At 37.7% G+C, this 23,867-nt stretch overlaps 2 long non-coding RNA genes across 3 annotated transcripts in view; one reads left to right on the forward strand and one right to left on the reverse strand.

Moving 5' to 3' along the window:
- Positions 1 to 23,867, reverse strand: part of LOC123611433 — a 94,668-nt gene that overhangs the window by 69,392 nt on the left and 1,409 nt on the right. The window lies entirely within an intron of this gene.
- On the forward strand, positions 663 to 23,758 carry LOC123611434. Its single transcript, XR_006718668.1, has 4 exons — positions 663 to 902; positions 18,686 to 18,852; positions 21,123 to 21,801; positions 22,643 to 23,758. It is a non-coding gene; the product is annotated as an uncharacterized LOC123611434 (long non-coding RNA).

The following is a 23,867-nucleotide window of genomic DNA, read 5'->3' on the forward strand; positions in this document are numbered from 1 at the left end:
TGTTGATGCCTGTAAGAGCCTAGAAGTTTGACTTAAGGTTTCGGTTTGTGTTGATTCAGCGTTGCCTAAATATCACCTAAATAAAATTCTCAGGGAACTGGCTACTTTGCATTTTATGTGCTAATAGAGATTGTGACCTTCTTATCCAGGTCTGGAAACCTTATCACATTATCTACACTGAGCAACAATGTATGCAATATTCTATTTATCTACTTAACAAGATCACTTATTTAATATTATAATTATTTTCTTCATTTTTTTATTCTCCATGTGATAAAAGCTAAAAGAATATTTTTTACATTAGTGCATTAAGATAATGTAAGCCAGGCGCCTGGCTGGCTCAGTCGGTGGAGCACGACACTCTTGATCTTAGGGTTGTGAGTTCAAGCCCCAAGTTGGGTGCAGAGATTACTTAAAAATAAAATCGTTGAAAAAATAAATTAAAATTTTTTAAAATTTGAAGACATGTAAGCAATCATGGCTTATAATAAATTGGTATTTGTTTTCATCCGAAAAGTCCTTATGAAATGTTCATGGTAGAAACAAAGCTTATGCTATTTAAAGAAACACAAAGATATTTGTGTACCTTAATGTAACTTTTCAGTTTTTTTTTTAATGTTTATTTTTTGAGAGAGAGAGAGAGACAGCACGAGTGGGGGAGGGGCAGTGAACGAGGGAGGCAGGGAATCTTTTTTTTTTTTTTTAATCAAAACATTTGTTACCATTTTGTTTGTGACAAAACAATTGGGTGACCTAAGGAGACTCAGAATCTGAAGCAGACTCCAGGCTCTGAGCTGTCAGCACATAGCCCAACGCAGAGTTCAAACTCACCCATGGTGGGATTATGACCTGAGCTGAAGTGCAGTACAAGAAAAGTTTATAACGCCATATTTTAAACAAGTGTAAGCAATTTTGTAATATTGGATATTATATTCTACATTTTACATAGGAATTGTTGAATGCCATTATTATACATTATGTTTGTGAAGTATGTGTGCAATCCTCATACAAAACTAATGTTTAGTTTGTATTTTATGTAGTTATTTATTTATCTTTAAAGGTTTATTTATTTTTGATGAGAGAGTGAGCCACGGGAGGAGGAGCAGAGAGAAAGGAAGACAGAGGACCCGAAGCAGGCTCTGAACTGACAGCAAAGAACCTGTTACAGGGCTCCAGCTCACAAACTGTGAGCTCATGACCTGAGGTGAAGTTCAATGCTTAACCAACTGAGCTATCCAGGTGCCCCTAATTTATATTTTAACATTGAAATTAATTATGGAAAAATGTTCTTTCTGGTAAAATCTATTACACATCAGAAGGCATGACTATGTAACTGAATTAAAACATCGTTTGATCTGGTTAATTTTAATCTATATGTGCTGTATATACAATACTTTGTAGAGCAAAGGAAATTGTTATTTAACTAAGGTTTGAGAAAGCATGTAGGCATATTCATTCCCACACAAAAAGTTGAAGGGAAGAGAGGTTATATTTACATTTTATTAAGAAGTAATGATTATAGTGTCCTGTGAATTTTTTGGAAAGTGGATGTATATTGAGACTCATTTTTCCAAAAAATAACACATGATTTTTCCCCTTTTTTTCTTTCTTTTTTCTTTTTTTTTCTTAGAGAGAAATAGCAGGCACAAGAGCCCGCAAGCAGGTGGGAGAGGTGGGGGGGGGGAGGGGCAGAGGGGGAGAGAGAGAATCCTAGGCAGGCTCCATGCTTACCATGGAGCTGGATGTAGGTCTCCATCCCACAAACTTCGATTATGACCCCAAGCCAAAATCAATAGTCAGTTGCTCAACCAACTGAGCCATCCAGGCACCCCCCTTCTTTTTTTAAGTAAGCTCTATGCTCAAACTTAACTACCCTGAGATCAAGGTTGCATGGTCTACTGACTAAGCCCGACAGGTGCCCCCAAATGATTTTTAATTAAGTCAAGAAAATAACATTAAATGTTATGAAGTAACCAATCTTGTTGGAATATCAGTTATGTAAATCAGTTGCCTGAATCTATAAACCATAGAAGTCCCCAAAAGTGTCTTAGCAACAACTTCAGAAGCAAATTTGTTTACTCAATGTGTAAGAGTGATAAAATAATTCATCTTTAAAATTTCCCATTATTTTAATTTCTAAACTGTCTTATGAAAAATAATTGAAAAATGGTAAACTTTTTATATGATTAGCTACTACTAATTACAGATTACTTCCATCCGGCATCTTAAAATAGTTTGGAAAACAGATGAAAGCTACTCAAGACTTAGTTAATTTATTTTATCTAACTTTATTTCTCATGCTATCAATGTTATTTCACCTAACTTTCTACTCGTAACGTGTTATAATAAAGTAAGTTCATATTAGAACAATAGACTGCTTTGTAAATCGCAAATGTCTCAGTTGTCGTTAGAGGACAAATGTGGTATTAAATTAAATTTTTTATATTTATTTTCTGATAAGACCCAAACTTACATTTCAGGGACTTTTATTCAAACTCACTACTGCTGAATTGCAAAATGTTGTCTTTGTCCTTAAGACCATGACAGAGAACTTTATCTGCATTCAAATTGCCTACTGGTTTGTGGTATTTCAATAATAAAACAGCAGGATTGAAGGCTCATGATGAGAAATCTGACTAATTACCTGTTAGATGATAGATGGTTGTAACTAGGCAGTGCCAGTCACTGAAAACAAAACACTTCGAGATATCAATCAGCTTCCTGACAAATCCAATTTCCCTCACATTCAGCGGACAATAAATGGGAATTTTACCTCTACGTCTACAGAGTGCAGAGTTACAGCTTTAAAATATGCATAATGATATTTTAATAAAGTAGTTTTTTTAATAAGTTAGTATTTAAATACCTGACATATTCATATTTCAATCTCAGGGCTTTTAAATAGATAGATGGTGGAAATAATTAACATTGTAAATCTGTATTGTATTCTATTGAGGAGGGTAAGGTGTACTTAATAGTAGTTTTCCTATTTTCTTTCTGCATTTACATTTAACTCAAATTATTCACAACAACTCTAATAGCTGTATTTGCTCTCTTCATTTTTTTTTAATTTTGTGGTAAATTAGTTGGCTGTACATTCTACGTGAGATTCAAAAAGCAGAATGCCCAATTAACACTGCCACGTATCAGCATGTGGGCAGAGTTAAAGCAAAGAGGGATTGAAGCATGGAAATTGAATGTCGGCCCAGAGAAACACCTCTTTCTCCCTTATAAGGAGTGATTACATAATCAACATTTGAAATTTATGATTAACCCTAATAAGTTATGACCTTCAATATCCAATTTTGTGATAAAAACAAGAAAATTAAAGGCGGCAGAGAAATGGAGAAAGAAAGAGGGTTTGTTTGCTTCCTTTTTTTTTTTTTTTTGAAGAAAATTGAATTTGTAGGCAAAGATATAAAAGTTTAATAGTATATAGCCTGATAGAGAACAAACTGAGGGTTAATGGAGGGAGGGAGGGGGGAGATGAGCTAGATGGGTGATGGGGATTAAGGAGGGCATTTGTTGTGATGAGCACTGGGGGTTGTATGTAAGTGATGAATCCCTAAATTCTACTCCTGAAACCAATATTGCACTGTATTAAGTAACTAACATTTAAATTTAATAAAAAATAAATTTTTTGTTAACTAACTAAAATTTAAATTAAAAAAAAAAAAATAGGTGGGGCACCTAGGTGGCTCAGTTGGTTAAGCATCAGACTCTTGGTTTTGGCTCAGGTCACGATCTCATGATTTTGTGAGATTGAGCCCCATTGGGGGCTCCACACTTACAGATGGATCCTGCTTGGAATTCTCTCTCCCTCTCTCTCTCTTTCTGCCCCTCCCCTACTTGCGCGCACGGGCGCGGGCGCGCGCTCTCTCTCAAAATACATAAATGAACTTAAAAAATTGTAAAAAATAAAAATTAAAAACTTAAAGTATATAGTCTGACACTAGGACCTTTTAAATGTTAATGGAAGGTAAGTTGATACAACTTCATTGAAGGACTATTTGACAATAACTATCAAAATTTAAATGCTTAAATATAGCAATCCACTTTAAGAACGTTTCCAATAATTATACTCCAATATCTCTTTGAATGTTCACCGTATACCATCTTTAATTTCTTAAATTATTTTTGAACTGGAAATAAGTTCCCTCCATATGGGCGAGTTCAATAAAACATTTACACCCATACAATAGAACACTATGTAACCAAATATAGACCTGAAAAAGGATGAGGTAGATCTGTATATGCTATTTTGGAATAACATTCAAGACACATTTTAAGTGAAAATAAGCCAGAAACATTTGAGCTTTTTAAAAGAACTTAAATTAAGGGGTATAAATATAAATAGATGTTTGATTAGTAATAGAAAATTTATGGAGGGATACCTAAAATGCTACCTTTGGCTGCTTTGGGAAAGGAGTCTAATGTTGGCTTGGGCAGCTCATATACTAAAATTGGGAGAGGAGTCTAGAGACCTGAAAGGGAGGCACTACTTACTGTCCATTGCATACTCTCTTAATTTTTTTTGAAATTTTATCATGCTGCTTTATATCCATTCCTATAATACATAAACAAATGAAAAAAGAGAAAAAAATGAAAGAAGGAAAGAAGGGAGGGAGGAAGGTAAGAAGGAAGGGAGAAAGGGAACATATGCACACAGATGAGTCTGTTTGACTCCAAAATCCAGTCCTCTCTAGGTGTTCTGCAGTCAAAACTTGAGAAGACATGATTAAATTTTTTAAAGCAGCCTAAATTCTGCATGTTCTTGACATAACGGTGAGAACAGAAACAGAAGACACAGCCTGAGTTGATACTAATGAGCTGAACTTGAACATGGCCATCCCCCGAGGCTGACTGCTTGGCTGTGACCTAGTCTCTGACTAAGAACTGTGAGTGAGTGTTTGAGGACTGCAGTATCTAATCCCAGCCACCTGGGAGAATGAAAGGTCACTCTGGCAATGAAGCACTTCAAGCTTACACTTTGTCTACCCAGCCAGGCAAGGAAGGGAATATACAAGGACGGCAGAACTTAGAAAAGTTCGAAAAGTTGAAAACTCCTCCCCAACTCATCCTATACCAGAACACTATGAAGATATTGGAGAGAGATACCCGTTGTTTCAGGACAAGAAGACACATGTTGGTACACCCTTACCCACAGACACATATACATACACACGCATACCAACATCATGCTTTGTCCTCTCATGCATTCTTTGCAGAATTAGATACCTGCAAAAGTAAACCTAGAAATAACAAAATATATTATCAGAGCTAAGTCTATCAGTAGAAGGGATAAGTCTTCAAACAAGGCATGATTAAGGAGCATTTATATATTCGACTGGAAATTTCGGTCACTGAAGGCATACCACATTAAATACAAAATCAGGAATCTAAGGTCTAAAAAACTTGTCTCAACATGATGAAAAACTGAGGTAGAGGTATGACTTATATAATGACAAGACACCTTTGAATGATGAGGCACAGGAAGAAGAGATGAACTTCAAGAGGAGAGAGGAGATTTTAAGCAAAATCTTCACTTGTTTCTAAGTTTAACCCAAGCACAGTTCTAACCAGAAAATTTGTGGGGACAGTGAGACTACTTGTATAAATAACTAGAAAAAGAATAATTCCTTTACCTTCTAACATCTTCTTTTTCATTCATATATATATATATATATATATATATATATATATACACACACACACACATATATATGTATATAACTATGAAGATCACAAAGAATTTCAAAATTATATTAAATAAGAAAATAAGATAATTATGTGCCATATGAGAACATAAAGCAATTGGTACCCTCCACATGAAAATTGAATATTGGGGAAAAATGCAGATCAGGATTACCAACATACAAAAAAAGAGGAAAAAAAAAATGTAAAACTCAATTAAAGAGAAAATTTTAATATGTTATTTAAAAATTTGGCTTTTGGCTTTTGGCTCAGAGGAGACAAAGGTGCAACTGTCTTTGGTCATCCCAAATCTGGGTTCATCCATCACCAGCAGCCTCCACCAGGCCACCTAAGTTTGACTTCAACGAGATCAGTTGTATACCTGAGGTGTACCAGTGAGGAAGCAGGTGTCTATCTGTCCTGGCCCCTAAGATCAAAGACTGGCCCCCTGAGTCTGTCTCCAAAACAGGTTAGTGATGACATTGCCAAGGCAACTGGTGACTGGATAGGTCTGAGGATTACAGTGAAATTGATCCTTCAGAACACATAGGCCCAGATTGAAGGGGTACCTTCTGCCTCTGCCCTGATTATCAAAGCCCTAAAAGAACTGCCAAGAGAGAGAAAGAGGCAGAAATATCACTTTTATTTTTAAAGGGAAGGGAAAGAATTGACTTTTTTTTAAATTTTTTCATGTTTATTTTTTTGAGAGAGAGAGAAACAGAGCATGAGTGGGGAAGGGGCAGAGAGAGAGGGAGACGCAGAATCCGAAGCAGGCTCCAAGCTGTCAAGCACAGAGCCAGATGTGGGGCTCAAACCCACAAACTGTGAGATCATCATCTGAGTGAAATCTGATGCTTAACCAACCGAACCACCCAGAGGCACCAGAAATCGCCCTTTTGATGAGATTGTCAACATTGCCTGACAGATGCCACACAGATCTTTAGCCAGAGAACTCTCTGGAGCCATTAAAGAGATCCTGGGGAGTGCTCAATCTGTGAGCTGCAATGCTGATGGCCACCACCCTCATGACATTACAGATGACACCAATAGAGGTACAGTGGAATGCCCAGCTAGTTAAGAGCTATAACAGAAAATAATTCAATAAAGGATCATTTGACAACCAAGTAAGTAAATAAATAAATAATCATAGAAAAGAAAAATATAAATACAACACAGAAGGAAATGAAAAGAGAGTAAAAATATAATACATCTTTACTCAAGGTTTCTAAATAGATGAAATGGAAGTTAACAGAAGTAGTTTATCTGAGGAGTCAATCATTTTTATTATCAAATTATATGTGTGTATTATATAACGTGCCTTCATAAATACTAATCCAAAAAATTTGAACTATGAAAAAAATTCTGATGTAAGAAAAGTATTTTGAGTCTTTAATGAAGTTCTCAAAGAAGGAAGGGAGGGAGAAAGGAAGGAAGGGAGGGAGGAGATACATGCACACAGATGAGTTTGTTTGACTCCAAAGTCCATTCCTCTCTAACAATCATGTCTGCTGTCTCTCTTACTATTTGCAACTCATAAAATTTTTCAAAGGGCATAGTTACCAGAATTCGCATTTTCCACCAAAAAGTGTCAAACAAACCTTGAAATTAGGGCCCAGGATTAGCCTACAATAGATAAGAGATCATAGAACTGGAATCTGGCAAGCATCTTTCCACTTTATAACAAGGCAATGAGATAATTTCACCAAGAATCACTCAAGGGTGGGCAAATCAGTAGTTGAAAAGATGGATGAAGTTGAAGGACTAGAAAAAATAAATTTCGAAATTATCTTTTATTTCTAATAATACATATAAGAATAATTTATTTTTAGACACAAATAAAGCAGCAACAAATATTCAATGACTCTTGAAAAGTTATTGAGAAATGCTAATGAAGTATCTCAGTACTAGTACTCAGGAACAAAAGGACTGACTCATGGTGCACAGTGGAGAAAGAAAAGCTATAAAGAAGTCAAGGGAAAAAGTAAGGACAACTTAAAACAAAACGAGTTATAATCCAAATGTTTAGTGTTAGACTGGTACTTAGACAATACTGACTTAAGGTGCATAAGAAATTATGGATGAAGTGATATGAAATCGGGACTTCTCTTCAAAATAATACAGGATGAGGGAGTGGGTGAGGGTACGGAAGAAACATGTGGCCATTAGTTGATAGGTACTAAAACTGAATGATGGCTACATGGAGGTTTATGATATTTGTCTAGTTTTTTTTATATATTTAAAATGCATCATGATAGCTTTTATAAAAAGAAATGAATTAAAAAATAAGTGAAGGGCACCTGGCTGGCTCAGTCGGACGAGTAGGAGACTCTTGATCTCAGGGTCATGAGTTCAAGCCCCAGGTTGGGTGTAGAGCTTACTTAAAGAAGAAGGAGGAGAAGGAGGAGGGGAAGAAATAAGTGAAAAATGGGAAGCGGGGACAAAAGAGACACTTAAAGTGTCCATATAATGTTGGAAATGAAAAGGGGTAGCATTAATCATTTTAACTGCTACAGGCCTAAGCCAGTGCTGTCCTGGGAAGTCCATGATATATGATCACTCTACTTTCCACCAGCAGGTTTCAAACATCAGGCTAATGTGATTTAAAATTTGCTACCAAAACAAAAAGAGAGAGAACGACTTGTAACGATGAACATTTAGATAATTAGCAACCACTTGTTTTTTTAAGTCTTTGTGAAGAACTGGTCCCAAAGCACTGCCTAACCACCGATCCTTCTGGACCAGAAGTTGCAAACTGGTGGCCTGGGGTTGGATCCAGCCGGCAGATGTGTTTGCTTTGGCCTGAAATGTATTTGGTTACAGATTGCTTTTCTTAAGACTTTGAGCTCATTGCCAATATTTCCAAGCTGAAAGATGTCTTGTTAAAATCCAGATTTCTATCTTGTTTTGAAAAACTTGAGGAGTTTTAAGACAAGGCAGACATTTTCATGTGTCAACAAATCCACCCCAGTCCTCACTTCTCTCCAGTGAGTTCTAATTCTGGGATGCTTTGCTTAGTTCTTTCTTTGGCTCCTACAGATACTTGACTTCTCAACTTTTGGACTAGATCAAGCTCTCTTCATTAGAACAATGAAAATGAGGTTGCCTGCAGAAGCTGCCATTTAATAAAGCAATTGAAAATAGAAATCAATAAACCCAGACAATTAATCTGGAAATTCCTGAAGATCTGTAGACTTTTAAATAAGTCCAACGGAAAGAAGCTAATTCTATTTAGAAAATTCCTCTTTAACTTTTCTACTTTTTTCCACATTTCAGATCATTTCCTGTTTACCAAAGTAATTTAGCATGAACTATGTGAGTAGAGCTCCCAGAAATTCTCTTACCAAAAAAGACAATAGCCAATCTACAGCCCATTGGCAAAAGGCACAGTTACAGGCCCCAGCCCAATGACTGTTGCCCACCCTATTTCTTTCAACAAGCCCGGAACATCACTGGGTGTGTGATTATTAGCAACTCTTCATTAATTACAAGCCTCATAAACAGCTGTGCAATGTGGGAGGTTGGGGAGAAACAGCTCCTGTCTTCATAAGAGAGACTTGGAACTAAAAGGGGTTTCTAGCTACAAAGCATTCCAAAATAGGTTGAGTTGTTTTGAGAGTAGACAGAATAACATAAGAAAGCAAGAATGTTCATCCTGAAGATTGGTACCGAAACAACAACTAAAAAACCTTCCACTCGATCACAAAGGATAATGGAGAACTGTAGTTGGTTTCATAATCAACTTACACAAACTTAAATGTTTTGAAAAAAATACAACTGGTAAAATTATCTATGACCTACACTTGTGTCTCTTGTGAGACAGAGAACTGCGTTTGCCTGCTTAGTGTTGGCACTAAACCAAGGAAGAGTTATCGGAGAAAAGTTTGGGGGAGTTTATTTCCAACCTGTTTCCACTATGAAACCCCCACTATAGCCAGGCTTATCTCAACTCTTGTCTGCACATGGTTTGGACTCTCCTATTATCTATGGATTCCCACTGAACATTTCATCTATATTTTTGTTTCAGGGGAGGGATGATTGATATTCTTGGTACTAAAACAAAAGAGGTAAGGTCTATTTAGAGAACTGTCTTAAACACTTTGTGGTCATCCGTATAATTAAAAATCACATGATCATTAGGAGAAATGAGCTAGAGCTATAAAGAATAGTATAAATCCCTAGCACATATCGCTTCATAAAAAAGTTCCCAAAAATAATATTACCATTTTATTTATCCTATATACTCATTATCTCCAATTCCTCTCCCCCTTTGGTCTCCTTCAAACCTACTCCAAAGAGATCATTATCTCTACCATTACAACCCCCTGATTGTTCATGTCAAATCACTGGTACGCTCTGTTACTGAATTAAATGATCACTTCTCTCTTCTACTCCGACTTGGCCTGCCATCACATTTGACACAGCTGATCACTCCTGACTTCTTGAAACACTTTCTTCACGTAGCTGTCGTGACACCACCTCTGCTAGATTTCTTCCTGTCTCACTCACTGCTTCTCTCCTTTTCTAGTTCTTCCATATCTCTATGACTTCTAAATTTTGGAGAGGCCAAGACCTGAGCCTTATACCTCTTCTTTCTTTATATTTGTTTTTTGGTGGTCTCATTCAATCTCAAAGCTTTAAATACTATCACTATGCTGATGACTCCAATCCAACTGCCTGCTCAACTATTCCACACAAATGTCTAAAGGCATATCTAACCTACCATTTCCAAAACTGAGTTCCTGATTTCCACTCCCTAACACACATGCCCTAAAAACTTCCCCTTCCACAATCTTCTTTATCTCAGTTAATGAAAACTGCATCTTTCCAATTATTCAAGGCCATCCTTGTTGTCAACACTAATTTCTCTTTTTTTCTCACATCTGCATCTAATCCAGAAGAAACCTTTGTTTGCTCTACCATCAGAATCAATCCAGAATCTTGACTACTCATCACTTTCTCTGCTACTCTCTTGTCCAGATCACTATGATCTCTTGCCTGAATCATAGCAATAGCCTAACATCTGACTGCTGCCAGCCTCTTTCCGTCTAGTCTCAACTCAGAAATCATGATGATCCACTCAAAATAAGTCAGATCAAGTTACTTTGCTCAAAATATTACAGTGTCTTCTACCTCACAGAGAATTAAAGTAAAGGCCTTAAACTTGTTAACAAGAACCTCAGTGAGTAGTCCCAACTCCTCCCCAGCTCCCAGAATCCCATAGTTACTCTGACCTCTCCTACTCTTCTCCCCCTTGTTCATACTGCTTCAGACTGACAGAACTTCTTCATGTTCTTTGAACATGCAGTCACCTGCTGTTCTGTATGCTTATAATGTCTTTTCTCTAGATGGCCTCTTACAAGTCTTGGCTCAAATGTCACCTTCAAATTGGTCTGTTCTCTGGCCACTTCTTTCATATTATCTTCAGAATTTATTTTTCTGCATAGCACTCATGATCTTCCCAAGTACCACGTAACATATTTATTTAGCGAGTTTTATGTCTGTCTGTCTCCTCTGGCAGGTAAACTCCATGAGGGCAACAATTATTGTTCATTTTATGCAGTGCTAAATTTCCAGTGCATTCAATTACTATTTGCTAAATAGAGAAATAAATTTATGTGATATGATACTATTTTCTATAGAATGTGTGTATGTGTGTATATCTCTAAAGCACATTTAGCTCTAGGGAGAGTACTGAGGAGGGAGAGGGTAAATGGTATCAGGATTGGTGTGGGTGGAAGAGGATATCAAAATGGTACTCTATCCTTATTAAGTATTATTTCAAGTTTTTAAATGTGAGATAGTCCTTATTTTTATATTATGGGAGATCGATTATTTGTTAATAACATAACACATTGCAAGAACATACTGTATAGCTCCTATCTCCTGCTCCCCTCCTCCAGCTACAGCTGATTGGACCAGTGTATATACCTAATTTAAACTGGGAAAAATCAAAGTATCTCTCCCAGGAATTTGAAACTGGTCATTGTAAGACTAAGCCAGTCGGAGAGCTGTGAAAATTGGAACTAGAGGCCACATGGAATTTGAGACCAATGTCAAACAATACCACATGTAAAGTGAATTTCTGGAGAAACAAAGAAACATACGTAAGACAAGAAAGATTATGGGGGTACCTGGCTGGCTCAGTTGGTGGAGCACACACCTCTTGATCTCAGGGTGGTGAGTTTGAGCCCCACGTTGTGTGTAGAGATTACTTAAAAATAAAATCTTTAGGGGCACCTGGGTGGCTCAGTCGGTTGAGCATCCGACTTCGGGTCAGGTCATGATCTCACGGTCTGTGAGTTTGAGCCCCACGTCGGGTTCTGTGCTGACAGCTCAGAGCCTGGAGCCTGCTTCGGATTCTCTGTCTCCCTCTCTCTCTCTCTGCCCCTCCCCTACTCATGCTCTGTCTCTCTCTCTCTCTGTCAAAAATAAATAAACATTTTTAAAAATTTTTTAAGAAATAACAAAAATAATAAATGACAAATAATAAAAATAAAATCTTTAAAAAAAAGTGTATGCAAAAAGAGAAACAGGAAACTAGTGGAGCAGATATGTAGATAAAGGGATGTTTTCAGTGTCATCCACATGCAGACATTACACTTTGTTTCCTGTCCATGTTCTTTCCTATCAATAAACACCCTTCAACATGAACTACTTTAAATAGAGTTCTATTCCCTGTGATGTTGAATCTTGACTTAAATACCAATATCTTGTTGATAGTAAAAACTAAGACAATATCCCAACATGGGAAAAATTATAAAATATAAGAAAATGTGCTCAATGGTGAATTTGCTGCTTTTAATTAAAAAGTATAACGAGGCTAAGACCAAGACCTTGATTCTTGCCTTTGCAGGATTGCTCAAATCTATATTAATTTGCATACTCTCATTATTTAGTTTTAAGTTTCATCATTGTTAAAGCTTTTCTTTAATATTTATTCAGCAAAAATTCCTTAATTCTGCCATACGTTCCCAATAATTAAAACAGCTGTTTTAAGCCTGAATATCCCAAACCCCCAGTGGGGAAAGTTTCATGTAATTTCCTACTACTAATAAAGTACATAAATTTATGAATTTTTTTCCTGTTTTATAAACTTGAAAATTTACAGTTCCTTGCATTTCCATATGCATTCATTAGGGGAAGAGAAAATGGTGGGGTTACAGGTAGACCAACAAGAGCCACACATTATCATCAGCCTGTTTTACTATATCCCAAAACATAATTCGAAATATCCAAAGGTAGGATGTGACACAAATGTGAGCTTCCTATCATACCAGTCACTTACTCAGAAAGGCCTTTTCTAGTCCCTCAAGCTAGGATATCCACCAAAAAAGTATCTATCGCACTGTTCCATCCCACTTAGTATGATCTCATTTATTATTTTCTGATATTTTTTCTGTTTGCTTTGTTTGTCTTTCTGTTTCACTAGAATATGGTTCCATGGGAGCTGGTATTCAAGATATCTATCTTGTTCGTCACCATTTCCCCAGCACCTTAGAATACATTGCATCTGATACAAAACAGGCACTTAGCAAATATTTGTGGAGAAGAATAAAGGAATGGATTAATTAACATGCCAAACTAATTACCACTCCAGAACCTTTAGATTTTGTCTTTCCTTAGCCAGAACCCCCTTCTCCTTGTTCCTTCACATCATTTAGGTCTTAGGTCAAATGTCAGCTCCGCAGAAAGGCCACTGATTACGCTAGCCTCTCCACCCTGCAAGGCCCTCCCCGTCCCACTACACTGGTTGAGTTTAAGCACAACACCGACGACTATGTGAAGTTCCCTTTTATATGTATTCCTTTCATGTTAATTGTTGTCACTGCTCTCCCCACTGAAATGTAAACCCCATGAGGAAATTTGACTTACCACCGCATCTCCAGAATGGGCCTGGGATTTAGGAGGCCTTCGATAAATATTTGTTAAATGAGTGAATGAAAGGTTGGAAATTGCAATTTTAAAATATACACCCACACATGGTATCACTGTTCTTCAGTATTTGGAAACAGGCAACAAACTAAATTGCTATATGTGCAAATAATCTTTGGACAATTAAAATTTCACACGGCATCTAGATGAAAAGATTGTCAAATTATGTTTCCAGCTCTATTTAGAATCCTGGTTGGCTGCTACTTGCTTATAATCAGTAGCCTGTTCAATTTCGACTATCCTCACTCATTAGTTTCCAAGAGAAAATGTTCTATCTTTCCTCAGACAGACTAGAAAATGAAGTTGCAAAGGAGAAGACTTCACTACAGTTAAACTACAACTATTGACATTTGGCAAATATATGTCACTGCCCAATGTATCTGTGTATACAAACAGACACAATTCCTAAAGGAAGGAAATGCCGCGTTCCAAAAACAAACAAACAAGCAAACACAAAACCTCACATGTTTATCTCCACAAACAGAATTCAGTTACACCTCATAACACAGATCTAAAAGGGGGTGGGAGCGACTGGGTGGCTCAGTCAGTTGAACCTCTGACTCTTGGTTTCCACTCAGGTCGTGATCTCATGGTTGCTGAGTCCAAGCTCCACCATCTGAGGGAATTCTGTCTGTCCCTCTCTCGTTGCCCCTCCCCTGCTCACGCTCTCTGTCTCTCAAAATAAATAAACTTCAAAAAAAAAATGTAAAACTAAATAAATAGATAGATAGATAGATAGATAGATAGATAGATAAAAGGGAGGTAGGAAGTTCCTCCTCTGAGACAGAAAATCACAATTACAATCACCCCAAGTCATTGGTTACTGAAATGATCCATAGTGGGCAGACTGGAATTGTCAAAGATGGAGATTTTCACCACTAAGCCAATTCTATCTTATGTCCTATGGCCCTTTCTCTACACAACCATTGTCAACCAATAGGCGGGAACTGTGAGATCTCCTTTACACTCATCGCTCTTCGGAAATCTTTTCTAACTAACTTCATTCAGTCAACCATTAGGACAGTCAGTCAGACAACAAACACTTATTGAATGTCTATCATGTAGCTGGCACCGTTTGCGCAGTGAAAATATATCGGTAAACAAAACATAAAAATGCTTACCCTCATGGAGCTTATATTCTAACTGCATCACATTTACTTTAAAGATATTTAAAAGTAGAGACGATGAAAGCAGATGTTTGATAGAGATGAATACATAGAGTCATAGATACATCAACAGATACAATGGTTGGTACATAAGCACATAGTTATCGTATATTTCCCAGGGCACTCAGAATTATATCACTAAAGAGTATGTTTGGGATATAAATCAAGTATGGTGCTTTCCAATTGCTTTCCTATAACATTATGTGTGCATGTTATCCTCATTATGGGCTTCCCCTGAGCAGAAAACATGTTCTTCATTTTCTTCATACTCTGTTCAGGGGGCAAGTTGTACAGTGTCCCCAAACAGACTACGAGTTCATTAACTGAGTGTTTGTTGAATAATACACTGCATTTATCAGGTGCTTTTTAACTTTTTAAAAGGCACTTTGATGCACATTATCATTATTAATATCACACACATATTCTTCCTCTAACGCTAGATCAAGAAGAAGACAGCGATTATAGTAAGGGTAATGGTGGTAACACAAATAGTATGTTTGAGACCACCAGCTTTGTTTGCTAAGAACCTGTCCAACATCATTACTGTTGTTGGCTTTTTGTTTTATGAATCTCGATGGAAGTTCAGACTCTAGAAAGTGCAGGCACCAGGAAGTTTAAAATCACAACAATAGAAGCAAGGCCCAGAGAAAAAGTCACATCCAAGGGCACAGTCTAGGACTTCAATCAAATGAGTTTTAAACTTCACGTTGTTAAAATGAAGATTCCCAATAACAGCCTAACCCAGACATTCTCATTCTCATTCACTTAGAACTGAAGGCCAGGAATATGAATTTGTATAAACAGCTGATGCAAGCCCCCTGAGAAATACTGGTCCAGAGAGAGCTTACCTGACTGCAAAGGCTGGGCTGGGGATGGTTAGTTAGTTCAATGAATGGCTTCCACAGCCATGGTCAGATATGGCTTGATATGAGAGCCATAAATACATACATTACAGCAGACATAACAAAGTGATAAGAAGAGCCATCATTTCTGAATGCTGTTACAAGAACCACTACTGCTAGAGATGTAGGACCAGGATCTAGTCCCATGGAGGAAAGAACTAGAATGCTTCGAATGCTCTAGTCTCATGGTACTGTCTAGGCTGGTTTGCATCCTTGGGGAGATTTGGGTTGCAGACAGGAAAATCCAGCATAGTGAGAACATGGAAGAAAACTGAGACGGAATGCCAATCTGGGCAGGATAGGTTGAGAGGAAGATAACTTGGCACTTTGAAGGATTTACTTATTCCTATCCCTAATATTCTAGAACTGGTTAGGAAATGGAGAAGGGCAACATAAGTCAAAACTGGAGGCCCACTCTAAAAACTCAAACCTGAAAATCATAATTCAATTCCAAGTTCCATAATGAATTACATTATGAGGATGCTGTGTTTTCTACTTCCATAAGGAATGGCCCAGAAATGAAGTCTGAAGGGCAGATGTGTTATGGAAGGAGAAACAAGAGGCAGGAGTTAACCCTGAACTTCAAGAGTCTGTATTTCCCATAAGAAAAGTAGAAAAAGAAAAGCATTATGCTATAGCAAGAATCTCATTTTAAAATCTATAACTGTCATTATTTTCTCCACATACTGAGAAATGTTCTACCATAATCAATGCACAAAACGACCACAAGTAGAAAGTGACAACTAGACCTTTCCATAGAGCTTGAAACATTTAGATGACAAACATTCAAGTAACTACAAGTTTAAATTATCAAGCAACATTTTTGCTGGCAAGGTGTTATGAATTCATATCTAATACATAGGGGTATATGGAAAAAATATTAGCATTTATTTAAACCAGAGGGAGTATTTTCACGTATGTAAAAACTGAAGTTGAAAGAGATTCACTGGCTTCTCCAAGGACACGCTTGGGTAGTCCAGGATGATGCAAGTAAACTTTTATCTTTTTAATTTTTAATATAATTTCATTCCTTCTTTTGACTTCTCTACTGATAGATAGAAAAACACTTTAGTGGAGTTCTTCTTGACATTTTATCTTTTTCATTTTTGCTAGTTTATTAAGAAAAAATAAATATATACAGAAGTAGAGAATATTACCATAATCCCAGGTACCCATCTCCCTGCAATAAAAGTCTTGGTTCTTACACTCACTCATTCCCACCCCTCGCCCAAGATTATTTGAAGCAAATTCCAGACATCACATAATTTCATACATAAATAGTTTGGCATAGAGCTCTAAAATATCAGTACTCTCTTTTGAAAATCAACAACATATGGCTTCATGTGACTTAATGAGATAAGGAAACAATACATTTAAATCACGGTGCATAAATTCATATTTATTATTATATCAATAATTGGGGGATTACCTTGGGTGAAATAAAGCTGAAACCCAATGAATGCATTTACATGATAGTTTTTCAAGTACAATGATTTTTCCATACCAGTACAAGTTCATAGGATTTTTTTTTTCATTAAAAGATTCCTAGTCATCACTTTTCCCCAAGTCAGAAACTTTTGAGTGAATTATTCTCACTCCATTATGACTACTAGACTCTGGAGATTATGAGATTTCCCACTTGAAGCTTCCATCTTCATTGATTATGATGATAATCAAGTGAATTATTCTTTTGCTCTTGATAACTACAGAGCTCCTTGATTCCAGTGGCTAATAAAGGCTCTGGTATTGGAAGCAAAACTGTTAAAAGGATCGAGAACAGCAGCTCAAAGCTCAGGCCAGGCAGTGTTTCAGAAAAACATACTAGTTGACTTGAAAAAGCCACTCTGCTTTGTAGCAAACATTAAGATCTTATTAAATAATAAATATTTACATATTAAATAATAGGATGTCTAGGGTGTGCTTCAAAATAATTCTGGGGGAGAACAGTGGATGGAAATATTATAAACTGGGCTATTTGTTGATAGACGCTGAAGTTGGGTGATAAAGATTTATTACATTATTCTCTCTACTTTTGTATGTATTTGAAATTGCTCAATATTAAAACTTGTTACAAAAAGGATTAGAATCACATGACAATGACACAACAAAGTCTTCAAACACACTTTGTGACCCTTCCTGCTTGAATCAACTCATCCAAACAGCTAGAAAATACAAATCAAACTGATCTGAGTTGCGCCACTTCCCAAATGACCCAAAAACAGCACAAAGGGAAAAAAAAGGAATGTGAATAATATGTAATTGGACCAGTTACCTCTAATTCTTTGATTGGTTACAGGTTAGTCCTACTTTGAGCTTCTAAAGAACCTGATTGGAACCCTTTTCAGAAAACATGAATTATTTCTTAGTTTCATAGGGTGACTATCAAATGTTATAAAGTAGACATAAAATTTCCTTGGAAAATACTGCCAGAGAATCACATCAGCCTTAGGGGAAGGGAAAACATGGCTTAATATTTCAGAACAAAAAATAGTCTTGAAAAATTAGTCCTATGCTGACACTTTTATAGTGAATATTTTAAAAACTGAGTTAAAATGAACAAAAGAACCATAATGAAAACAAACAAAAGATTTATTTGTTAGTGACAAGGGAATCTGTATTTAGATCAAACAAATAATAGAAAAGAGAGAAACCCTGCTCACTTCTATAAAGTGTAAATGTCCTGGTGACCAATCAGTGTTCTCTTTTCAGATATTTACCTAGAGTTGTCAGAACTTGGTCTCTGCTTGGTCTGACCCACTTCGACCATTAAAATGGACACCCTGGTTGCTGAAAAGCTCTGACCAGCCCCAGATCCCAGCATTCCCAGAGTTTAAGCCCATCCATGGGAGCCCAGGCTAGCTGACTACAGATGGGCACTTGGACAAAACTTCCCCCAAAAGACAAAGGCCTGGCAAGGATTCAGGCAGTGAGCTCACAACACCACTGCCACCATCCTGAGAAAGGTCTTCTGAAAATTTCATTTTACCTTAGGTTCTAGAGCAAGGAAGAGAAGAAGAGAAGAAGGAGGAGCTAAAGAGAAGGAAAAGGAGCAAAAGAGGGCATGAAGGAAAGAGAAAGAAAAATCCGTGATATGACATTTTGTTCTGATTTTCTAAAGCAGCAAGTGACATCCAATATCTTCTAAAGAGAATCAAAAAGTAAAACATTCCCCAATTTTGTGTATGCCTCTCTTAAGACAAGTACCATATTTTACCTTATATTTTGAATAACTGTGTATATTTCTCCTGTTATATGCCTGGAAGGAAGAAAGCATTTGAAATTTAATTTTGAAATGACATAGTCTCTATTAACAATAACTATACTAATCTCTAATGTTTGTCGGGGTAATTAATTAATCAATTAATTGGTCTAGTCAAGTGCAGTTAGCTGACAGGTAAGTAACAAGCAACAGCTGCAGAACCTGTGGATTGAATAATATACTCAATATATTTAGCTCTTCACGCTGATCTAGCGAGGAGAGTGTGCAGGAGCATCGTGTTTTCCTCTTATTCTTGTTACTTACATGGTGGGATTTGTATCGCCTTCAAATATACATCTATTTGTATATGACCAGAACTTGGTTTACACTTCCTAAATTCATGCTCTTAAACATTTGAATTTAATAGTGTTTCCATCTCTTAAGCATCCTCTGCCCCTGTTTACGAAAATACTGCTTGTAATTCACATCAACAAAACACTGGAAATGTATTTTATTTCCTTTTCAAACTAAGAAGGAGAAAAAGAGGTTTCCTGTAGCCTTCCTTGTTTAGTAGAACACATTTCTGAAACAAGACTCTCAGGGAAAAAAAAGAAAACTTAACAATGAGGTTTTACAATAGGAATTGCTAGTTGATTTCATTTATATCCCAAATCAGTTAAGATTTCCCTGATTTATTTTTTTTTCACAAATAAAAAGTTAAAAGCTTTGCTGTTGCTTTTTTTAATCCATAAGCAAGACTAAGTGAAATCACGACTTTGAGGACTACACAAAAATTTAGTGAGCATCTTGTCTAGGACACTGATTTCACAAGTGCAAATCTAAGTAAGAGCCAAGAATATCAACTGACTTCACGAGGTCAGCAAGTGAAATCATGTTTGAAGCAGCAGAAAAATCACATAACCTCCATAGGATATTGTCTAAATTGTACAAATCACTTATTTGAAGATATACACACACACACACACATAATGACTTTCAAATGTGTCCCTTCAATTCAATTATTGCCTTAAATCTGTAAATATTTATTGATTCAGGAACTGTAATAATATTAGCTGACTTAAAAAAAATCTAATGAATATCCTAGGGTTTTTCTCAGCCAGGGTGTTATAAACATAGTCTGGAATATATCTTAGGCCTATAAATTTCAGCCTGCTGTACCAAAAATAGCAGAACTCTCTGGAAAGATTTGTAGTATATAAAAGTAGTAGTACGTAAAATAGAAAACAGCACCGAAGTTGTTGAATGCCAATTAACTGTTGTCCGCAACTCCAAATATTTTTTATTCTACCTAACACACATTTTTGGAATTTTAAAGAAAAGTCTAGGTATAACAAGCCATAGAAATATATAATAATCATAGCAGAAAAAGTAAATGATGGACCCTGGACCTTTGTTTGTTTTTATTTCCCTAAATGAGGTTTCTTTTCATTTTTCTTTTTGTGTGCAGTTACCTCTTTTCTAATACATTTAATACACAATTCTTGGAAATTTTTATTGATGAATGCTCGTGGAATTTTGTACATTTACTAATGTGACTGTTGACACTTTTTAAAATTCTCCTTCACAAAGCTCTCAATACTGCAAATATATGTATCTGATGTATAAGAATGAGCTCCATTTTTACTCATATTTTAGAAAATAATTATTGCACACTTCTGAGAGATTGTATATATTTGTTAAATATTTACCACATAACTATTGGTTAAAAATAAATTATAAACTTGAGAATAAAATGGTCACCATCACAGTTCTGAGTCAAAAGCTGCCTGCAGGGCTCTAAAACTTCCAAAAGAAAAATTAAAGTTCGGTCAGTTGTTTTTCTGTCTGTGAAACACTAAACAAATTACCTGCCTTTCAGAATACTTTTCAGGATATTTCTACCTCCTATAGATATAACTAGAGAGGCTTTTCATTCTGGCCCTGTGGATCCTGACAAATACATTTTATATTCATATGTATGAAGATAATTTTATATTTTTGAGAGCTGCTACTTCTTGGTCTTATGCAGTGATACATGTGAACTTTATTTTTATATACAGGATCTTTCAAACAGCTAATATAACAAGAGAATTGCAGAGAAATTATTTATGACAAGTAAGATAATATGCAAGACGCTTAAATTTGTGGATTATTGTTTCCAGTCCTATAAAAATTGTCTTGATTCAAATGGGTTAGTTTAATTCTTACATAATTTCATTCTTTTTCCAGAAAATCACCTCACCATCACCTGTGGAATTCCATCATATATGGCATGATTTCTTTCTTCCTTTTGTAGAGAAGAGCCCAAGAGAGAATTTGTGCCACAGTGACCCTGCTGTGCCCTATGTTTATTCGGCAGTAATCCTCGGGGAAAGGATTTTGAAAATGTATTAGAGCTAGCACCGAGAACGAGTGTTATTTTGAAGAAGTTACTGCTCCTTAACATTCTATTTTAAGTAGATATTATAGGTGTGATTCCTTTTAAAACAAAAGAAAAAAGGAGAGCTGTGTTTGATTTTACAAATGGAAGGTTTTGTTCCTGATACCGAATGGCATTATTCATTTACCTTGGCCCTGTCGGTGTTTGATAGGGTTTTTTCCCCTCCTTTTCACTCAACAACAACAATAATAGTATCAGATCTCGGACTAAGAATCTGACGAAACAGAAAAGGGGATGTGAGCATCCTAGATCCAGCTTTATGAAGCAATGCCCACACACATCTCACCCCCTTGGTTGATAGAGATGATTAAGCTCCTCAAGCTTGAATCTACAGGGAAGTTGTAACCATGCAGTTCCCACATGAACAAATATTGGCGCTTCCACCAAGAATCCCCAAAACCAGTTACAAAGTGAAGAGCTCAAACCTACAAAAGTGTGGACCCAGAGGGCAGACGGGACCACAAGAAGGTGCGAAGTTGGTAACTATGCTTTGAGAAACCGAAATATATATATATATATATATATATATATATATATATATATATATATCTCCCGCCTGAATTATAGCTTGAGCTTTCTTTGCAATATTTACCATCTAATAATTAATGACGCCCCACGCCGGGCGCCTTGTTGCCAGGACTGGGGTTCGGGCCACCGGGAGCCCCTGACGTCAGCGGCAGCGCGGCCTGCGTCAGGTCCCCCGAGCAGCCCCGAAGGTGGCCCCGACCGACCTACCGAGGCCTTGGGGGCTTCGGGGAGGGAGCCCCGGGCAGGGCTGGATGATATCCCAGAAGGGGCGAAAGAGGCTTTCCTCAAGCCAGCCAGTAGGTCACGTCGCATTTAGAACTTCAGGGTTCACGGCTCCGGGGTACTCGCGGGTACCCCAGAGTTGCGACCGGGTCCGGAGGCCCAAACCCAGGTGTAGGTTCCCGGGGCTAGACGAGGGTGGAGGCTGTAGAGAAGGGGGCCAAAGAAACTCGGAGCAAGTCTGTAAGCGGCAAGTGTTTCCTTCCTTCCACTCTTACAAGCATCAGCATTTTAGTAATCCCACCGACTCCCAGAAGTGGACCTTAAAATGAAATAGATCCACCGTTTCCACCTCAACTTGACACAACTCGGAAGTTGGTGGTCCCGGGCAGTGTCTCGCCCTTGCACCAGTAACTGGTGATCGCAGACTGGGTAGGAGGGTGCTGGGACCCGCCACTGGGGGAAAATGAACTCGATCTCTCAGTTAACTGGCCACAATCTTTCCTTTCTCCATCCTCTACCAACCTTTCCCTTCTTTCTCCATTCTCTTCTTAACTCTTAGACCATTTTTGCAACCTTCTCAAGCCTGCGGGGTTCTCAAGAGTCTGGAAAGGTGTGATTTTTCCAAAGGGGGCCAGGACGTCTATCGTCTCGAAAAGTGTTCAACCGGCTCAGTTGCCCTTGTCCTAAGGGTCGGGAACCAGAATTTGGCGAGCCGTCGGCCTGTGCGTGGGGACGCTATCTACAAAACCCATTGTGGAGCAAGTCCTGTAGCTCTCATAGGCCCTGTCTGTATTTCTTCAACGTAGGCTCTTGGAGAATGACCTCTCTCCCCTAGATTCCTTATTTTTAACCTATCTTTTTTTCCCATGATAGTAAGTGCCTTTCTCGTTTAATTTTCCATCTTTTCATCTACACTCAGAGGACACCGAGGAATGGAGATAGAGCCTCTCTAAGCAAAGATAGGAGGCCAAAAACTGTTTCGTGTACGTTTTCCCCTGGATTAAATCCGCATCCCAGGAACCGCCCCTGCGTAGACCCAGCAAAACCCAGCGGCAGAACCCAGCACTCAGGTGCATAAAACGTATGCGTCTGCCTCTGCGATACTCTCCCCAGGACAGCAACGTGAAGAAGCCAGCGGTTAGAGGGTTGCCAGGTACAGAGCCAGAACACCGTTTCGCTTCGCCCTCCCCCTTCCACTCTTAGAGTGGCTGGAAACTTCGACAGGAGAGAATTTCTCCCCCCTTTCCAACTGACAACAGCGGGCTCTGCTATTGGGGGAAAGAAAAGAAAAGCATTTTCTGGCGGTACTCTTTTTTTTTTTTTTTTTTTAAGTTCGAGCTTTAATGTGAACTTAGATATAATGACACCTTCCCGAATCAGTCAATAAATACCGCGGGAGCCGCCGCACCCTGCAAGCGGCCGCAGCAAAGTCCCCAACCTCTGCCCCATCCGTGCGGCCGCTGCGCTCCAGGCCAGGGTGCTGGTGGCCAGCCTGCCTTCCCTTTCCGGGCTCCAACGTCTGGAGACAAATCGAACCAAATCAAATTGAGGGACGCGTCAACTTTGAAACGGCTTTAAAATCTGTGACTCCCTCCTCTGTGTGTGCCCCACTGCCTGGCGGATATAAATTGGCATACTCCAGTATCTCCACCGAGTAAAACAGCATTTCAAAATATACGAATCTCAGAAAAGGATTATTGCCCTAACTGCGCCGCTGCCTTCACAGTCTTGCTTAGTATTAGGATTTAACACAACAGAATTTATTAGAACGAATGATTAGCTTT

Source organism: Leopardus geoffroyi, chromosome C2 (assembly GCF_018350155.1).
Source record: "Leopardus geoffroyi isolate Oge1 chromosome C2, O.geoffroyi_Oge1_pat1.0, whole genome shotgun sequence".
NCBI classification, from domain to species: domain Eukaryota; kingdom Metazoa; phylum Chordata; class Mammalia; order Carnivora; family Felidae; genus Leopardus; species Leopardus geoffroyi.